The sequence below is a fragment of the Apium graveolens genome, chromosome 5 (genome assembly GCF_009905375.1).
Source record: "Apium graveolens cultivar Ventura chromosome 5, ASM990537v1, whole genome shotgun sequence".
In the NCBI taxonomy this organism is placed as follows: domain Eukaryota; kingdom Viridiplantae; phylum Streptophyta; class Magnoliopsida; order Apiales; family Apiaceae; genus Apium; species Apium graveolens.
In genome coordinates this window covers 64647167-64654168 of record NC_133651.1, presented here as the reverse complement: position 1 = coordinate 64654168, position 7002 = coordinate 64647167, and positions in this window count along the sequence as shown.

Genomic DNA, 7002 nt, shown 5'->3' with positions numbered 1-7002 from the left:
CAAATTCTGGGGGATGAACGGATTGAAAATGTTTGAAGTTCCCGACTCTAGGGGCTAAGCGTTGTTACAAAATTTGAAAGAGCCGGTTCATCATAGGGGTGTCTTGGTTTTGCTCTTGGTTTTGAGTTTCTTCTTCTTGGTGATTTGGTGAAGTGGACATCTTATAAGTCTGATAAGTAATTATTTAGCAATACGATAGCATGGCATACATAACAATAAAGATTCTTTTAAGAATAGATTCTCGGGTTTTAGGTTTTTACCCAATTGCTCATGCAATCCTATTACTATATAATTTACTCACCGGTTAGGGTTCGCACATGACATAAGGTGTATTGTCAAAAAGATATTTGAATAAGGTCTCTTGGAAAGCAGGATATGAAAATAGTTTATGAAATTCAGGATTCCGCAATATAGAAATAAGCTGCATAGATAGATGGTTTATGAAATTCATCGGTTCTTTGCAAGTTAACCAAAGTACATAGATAAATAGTTCAAGTACAATAAGTTCTGGGAATAAAGTACAATAATATAGCAGGGTTAAATAGAGGAAAAACTGGAAAATATCCCCCTATCTACCCCTAACCTCTAGCTAACTACTACCATCACAACTAACACTACAGAAGATCTTAATACAACATAAAAGGGATCCCGACATCTGACCAAGTATCCCAAAGCCTACAGCCGCTGAAAAGAAACAATAATAATAACTACTACGGGCTCTACTAGATGTCACGTCTGAACTCACTCCCAAACTACACATGACGATCCATGACCTCCCTCAACACAAATAGCATCCAACGCACGATCTTATGAACTCTGCGGGCCTCGGCCTCAGCATCACTGTATGATGGTCCCTCCTACAACTGTCTACGGGTAACCTGCTCCACCATCTCAATGCGAAAACACCACTTGGGCTCTTGCACCAACATCTACAATCTAGACTCTCGGGCCAACCGATCTACAAAGGATCTCAAATCAGGAATGTGAGTCAATACAAAGTCACGGTCCCGGGCTAAATCATCACTAATATGGGCAGGTATAGGCACAATAGGCACTCTGTCGGGAGCCGGGGAATCTTCCCTAACCTCTGGGGAATCAGGTACTGGTATCAGGGATAAAACAAGCATAGGGGAAACACTGTTTCCTCAGGGTCTAAACTAATGTACTGGGGCTCTGTAGGTGATCCCGGTAACAAACTATCCTCAGAATCAACATCACTACCAATATTAGGGTCCTGAGATGAAACAGGTGATCCCGGTAACAAACTATCCTCAGAATCTGCATCACTACCAATATTAGGGTCCTGAGATGAAACATAAAACAACAGCCAAGAAAACAACATTAAGGTTAAATAAAACCTCCAACTGACTCGATGCCCTAACTCTAATTATCACCTTAACCTATTTATTCCACTTAGACTATACCTAATAGTCTAACTCAACTCTGTATGAGTCAAACACTCTCGCAATATCAATTACCCAAATACCCTTCTATCTTAACTTGTATCAGGGACTAGACCATGTAGCTCTGATACCAACTTGTGATGCCCTCAATCTCGGGGATAGGAAATTAGGACTCACAACCACAATAAACTAGTATAATGATAGTAAAATATAATAAACCCCAAACTAACAAGATCTAAACAGGATGAAGTATGAGACAAGATAACAACTACCAGCCATAATATAATAATTACAACCCAAAATATGAATAAATTCAAATTATTCGATTCCGACTTGAATTCGACAGATAAACCAAAAGTATCGGATTCAACTAATACACTTCCCACCATCGCTTACTCATACAGCATCTACCTGATCTGGCATCTGGAATCCCACATGGTAGGGACAGCCAAGAACGCTCTTACGAGTGGTGCGCATAAGTCTGGCCATCTTCTTTCTTAACTGCCATGGTTAGATCAAAGCAAATAAATGAGCAAAAATGCTCAACAAGTAACTATATAAGCAGTTCTAAATATCAACATAATCAACATTATTTGAGGCATTCGATCTCAGAATAAAACTAAACTAGGTGGTAGTATTCTTTTAACGTCTAGGTAAAGGCATTGAAAAAGGTTCCTGGCTTTTAGGATTCAAAGTTTGGGAGGAAGCCAACATTCATCACAATCAATAACGGGGTTCTCAGGGAGTTTCTCATTTCAAAGGAAGCAATTATTCAAGCTTTGAAAATCAATAACAAAGTAGAGTGGCAGGGTTCTCGACCAAGTTTTATAACTTTAAAGAAGATTCTACTCATTCTGTTTCACTTCAAGTAAATTGAGCAAATTGCTTTATCAAAGATATACATTTTCTATTTTATAAAATTTTAAAGAACCCTCGATTGGAATATCCATCTTTTAAATGTAATATGTGTGATCAACCCGAACTAACCTCCATCCGGTCATTAAGGTACAAATGACATTATTTCAGCCTTATAGTGGACTAGCCCCGCTAGCCTCTTATATGACTGGACTAGTCCCCCTAGCCTCCTACGTCTCTATCCAATCTTCAAGGAATTCATTTGGAAAACCTTTGTGTTGGAATACAAGAAAGTTTATCTAAATTCAGTTTTAACATTACAGATATGATATTATTTGGGATCTTTTAAGTCGAAAGTCATTCTTAAGTCCAATTCAAGAATTCAAGGAAAGTGAACAAATTCAGAGTAAGCAGGGACCATAAGATAAGGATATTGATCAAATGTTAAAAGGGTGTATAATGTCGCAATAAGAATAGTTCCAAAGAATGATACGCACAAGGCATAAGGGATTGTCAAGGAATCTAGGTTAACAAGATATAACATATGAAAAGCTCGTAAAGACTCTCTTCGGGTTAATGGATCACAAGTTATCAAAACAGAAGGATAGGGTATACGTAGTTGAGCAAGGGTTTACAATTAAGGTTGTCACAAGGATTGATAACAGGTCTATCGCAAAGAACAATAACAGGGTTTTTATAAGAATCAATAACAAGTTTCACAAGAACCTTTACTCTAGCATGTCATCAACAATAATCTTTATGTAATCAATTCATAATAGAAGGTAGATTTATTTGCCTCAAAAATCTTTCCTGTTTAATGGAACCTGAGCTATTGCCACATAAAACTTCCTTTCCTTTACTAGCCCGAATTCCTCTGTTATCCAAATCTACATACAAAACAGAACCCTAATTAGATACTTGATCGATTCCTGACATTTCTCAGAACGTCTAACTTCTACCCAAACATAATAAACACTTAGCTTATAATCACAAGTATGATCACATATCACATAATACAATATACCTTTATACCCTTAGTATCGTAACTAGTTTAATACTTTACACTTAAATAATAATAACATAATCTCGTAATCCGACACTAATACTTATTAAATCATATTGACTAAGCTTCTTGAGCAAATCCATATGCTTTATTATCGAAAATCGGGCATGACGTAACTGTCACTACGCTTACCCTTAACTTTATCAAAGCTTAATCCAATCATTATTATATCACTCATAAATCAATCATCCATAATAAACAACTTTTTCTTTTTTTTTTATCCAAAAATTCAAACTAAAGCAACATGATAAAATCAATTAAAATCAACATGCAATTAACCAATTTGACATGCAAGGTTAAAATCAAGAATGAAAATCGATCCAATCTTAACTCTAACGATCAACAACCATTTTCTTTCAAAATCGAAACTAAATGCGAGTTTTTTGAACCAAAATTGACATGCATTCTATCACTGAACATGCATACTTTTAAATCACAACCCAATCCTAATTCGACTTGAAATTATGAACAACATGAAATCAATCAAGTTTAACAAATATTTTCAAACCAATTTCTTTTTAAAACCGAGACTAACATTCAGATTTTTCAAAAACAACAACATGCAACACTCGAAATCATGTTTTTCAATTAATAGAGCTTAGTCAAAGCATCATAGCTCACCACCGACTCACTGGAGTTCATCGCAGGTGGCGGCGGTTCTCGGTGGTGCCCTCAATCGAGGATTTCCTACCCAAAACCACCGATTAGTCAAGAAAAACCACATCAATTTAACATGCAAGCATTCAACATCATTTTTCCGCAAAGAATCGACCAAGAAACTGAATTAAGAACAAGAACCGAGAACTTTCCTTTCCGGAACCGAACATGGACACACACACACACATGCAAACATGTATGTATACATTCGAGGTTAGAGAAGCTCAATTCCTAGGTTGGATTTGAGTTTTCATCAAAAAATTCGAAGAAACAAGAAGAGAAAGAGAGAGATACCGAGAGAGAGAGTCGAGAGACTCGAGAGAGAAGAGAAAAAAGAGAGAAAGAGAGAAACCGCTGAAGAAAGAAAAAAAGAAGGGGGAAAGTGCATGTATATATATGTTGGAAATATGTTGTGAACTTGATGATTACATTAACAAAACACCTTAGTAGATTTAACTTAGTGAAAAATGTAGCACCCGGCGGATGATCAGATATAGTCCCGACGGATGACTCAATATAGTCCCGATGGATGATGATTTGACATCCATCGAGTGAGTAGCTTATGTAACACTACTAGAAAAACGGGATCAGACATCGGTTCAGAACCGATGTTAAAAAAAATCTGAACTGATGTCTTCGCGTGTGATGTTAAATGTCATTAGCTTTTGACATCGGTTAACAGCCGATGTCTATTACAGTGCTATACATCGGTTTTAAGATTAAATGTGATATCTTTGCAACAAATTTCAGCTTATATTACATTATTTTAAGGTGAATATGAGTATATTATGAGGTATTTATCCATTAAAACATGAAACCTACAAGCTCTAAAAGCCATTTATTAAAATTCTTTCGAACAAACCGATGTGAAATGCTAGATCGGACATCGGTTAGATAAGTTGGCCGATGTGAAATGTTTAATCAGACATCGGTTAAATTAGCCCCCCGATGTGAAATGATGGATAAGACATGGGTGTTCTTCACGAAACCGATGTTAAATCTTTTTGTTTAACATCAGTCAGTTTCTCTAACCGATGTTATTTGACTTAAAATACATTGAGTTTCTTTTCAGAACCGATGTCAAATGACTATTTCACATCGGTTTTTTTAGTTCTTTTTCGTTTAATATTATTTTACCTGATGTCTTTCTTATATTTTTTACATCATTTTATATTTACCAATGTGATGTTAATATTTTGTATATTGCATGCCATCCTGATACTGTTCACATCCAATGAACCAATTACATTTACAAACAAAAAAATACCAAACAATGCAATATAAACATAAGCTACCATTATCTGCAATAGAATTCAGTTGCAAGTTCATGAATCACATCAATACAAAGAGTTTCTACATAAATCTCACGAAAGTATACTAACTATCAAGCATATCAATGGCTCACATAAGACTTCGTGAGCAGTTATTCTCTGTTTAGGAGACCTGTCAAGCATCTTCCTTATTAGATCTTTTGCACCGTCTGAAATCGATGGCCATGGTTCAGATTTAAAATCTATATTTCCTTTCAAAATCGCTCTGAAGATTCCAGAGTCGGTTTCTGCCAAAAATTATACGAACAAAGAGGAATATCATCAACTGCCACAATTACTACACACAGGTAAAAACTCTTAAGCTCAACATGTGATACTTTTAACTCATAATACCTGCCCAGAAAGGAGGAACTCCGCATAGTAAAATATATAGAATAACGCCAGCACTCCATACGTCAACTTCAGGTCCATAATATTTATGCAACACCTCAGGCGCAACATAATAAGGACTTCCAACAACTTCTGTAAGATATTGACCTGGTTACAAGAAAAACATGCTGAGTATAGAAATAGTAAGTAATAATTACTATATAATGTCTTACCTAGTAAAAGAAGGAATCAGATCACAGATATTAAGATGGATCATGTTATAGCATACTGTCAATTTGAATGAGATAGTCTGAAACTTAACAGGTGTCTTGTTTCTAATTTTGTGAAAGATATTAAATCTCAAAAAATTGGAATAGAATTTTGTCTTCTTAATTCATCGCTTAAATCAGGTTCTGATAGATCACTAAAGATGCATCTGTGCAAAAGAGTCTAGTGCTTCTCTGGAAAGACCATTCATCGCCAAACCAACAATCATGGCACTCCAGGCCAACACGGATTTTATGGAAATGTCGTCAAATGACTTCATAGCTTCATCTGGAGCACCACACTTGCTGTACATATCCATTAAAGCCACTTCAACTTCCTCCCCCATGATGTTCTGTTTCTTCATGATAGAATGAACTGATTCACCTAAATTCACTGCACCTGCAAAGCCACAAACAGCTAGAAGACTACTTATTGTTATTCTATCCTGCCTGATATCTGCTAATATCATCTCTTTAAACAACTCCAAAGATCTTGTGAAGTTCTTGTTTTCAACATACCCTGCAATCATACAGTTCCATGAAACCACATCGTTCTCTGGCGCTCTTCTAAACAAAACTTCAGCAGCAGTTAAATCATTCCCCGCGATGAATTCATTAAGCATCACATTCCAGGCAGTTACATCCTTTTCAGGCATTCGATCAAAGAACACACTGGCACTTTCCCAATCAACTTTCTGCATATAGCCCTCTATCATAGACGTCCATGAAAAAACCGTCTTCATGTCAATCCCATCAAACAATTTCTCAGCCGAATCCATATCTCCAGACTTAACATACATATTCAGCAACCCATTTCCCAGATTCTCCGAAACCTGCAGATCTTTCTTCACTATATACAAATGAATTAGCAATGTTAATAATGCTCTGCATAAACAGGGATTTTGTAGCATCATCTTTTTGTCAAAATCATATAAGGTATTTAACAAGAGTGTGAATGTTTTGAGGCATATCTGCAATAGAATCAGCAAGCAAAAGAGAATTAACCTTTTGTGTTTTATTTGACACATCTGGACCAAGACGTAACCATGTCGAGTACACAAGAGATTCATGAATGGTAACATGTGGAGAATGGATATCGTTCTGTTCACAATAACCAC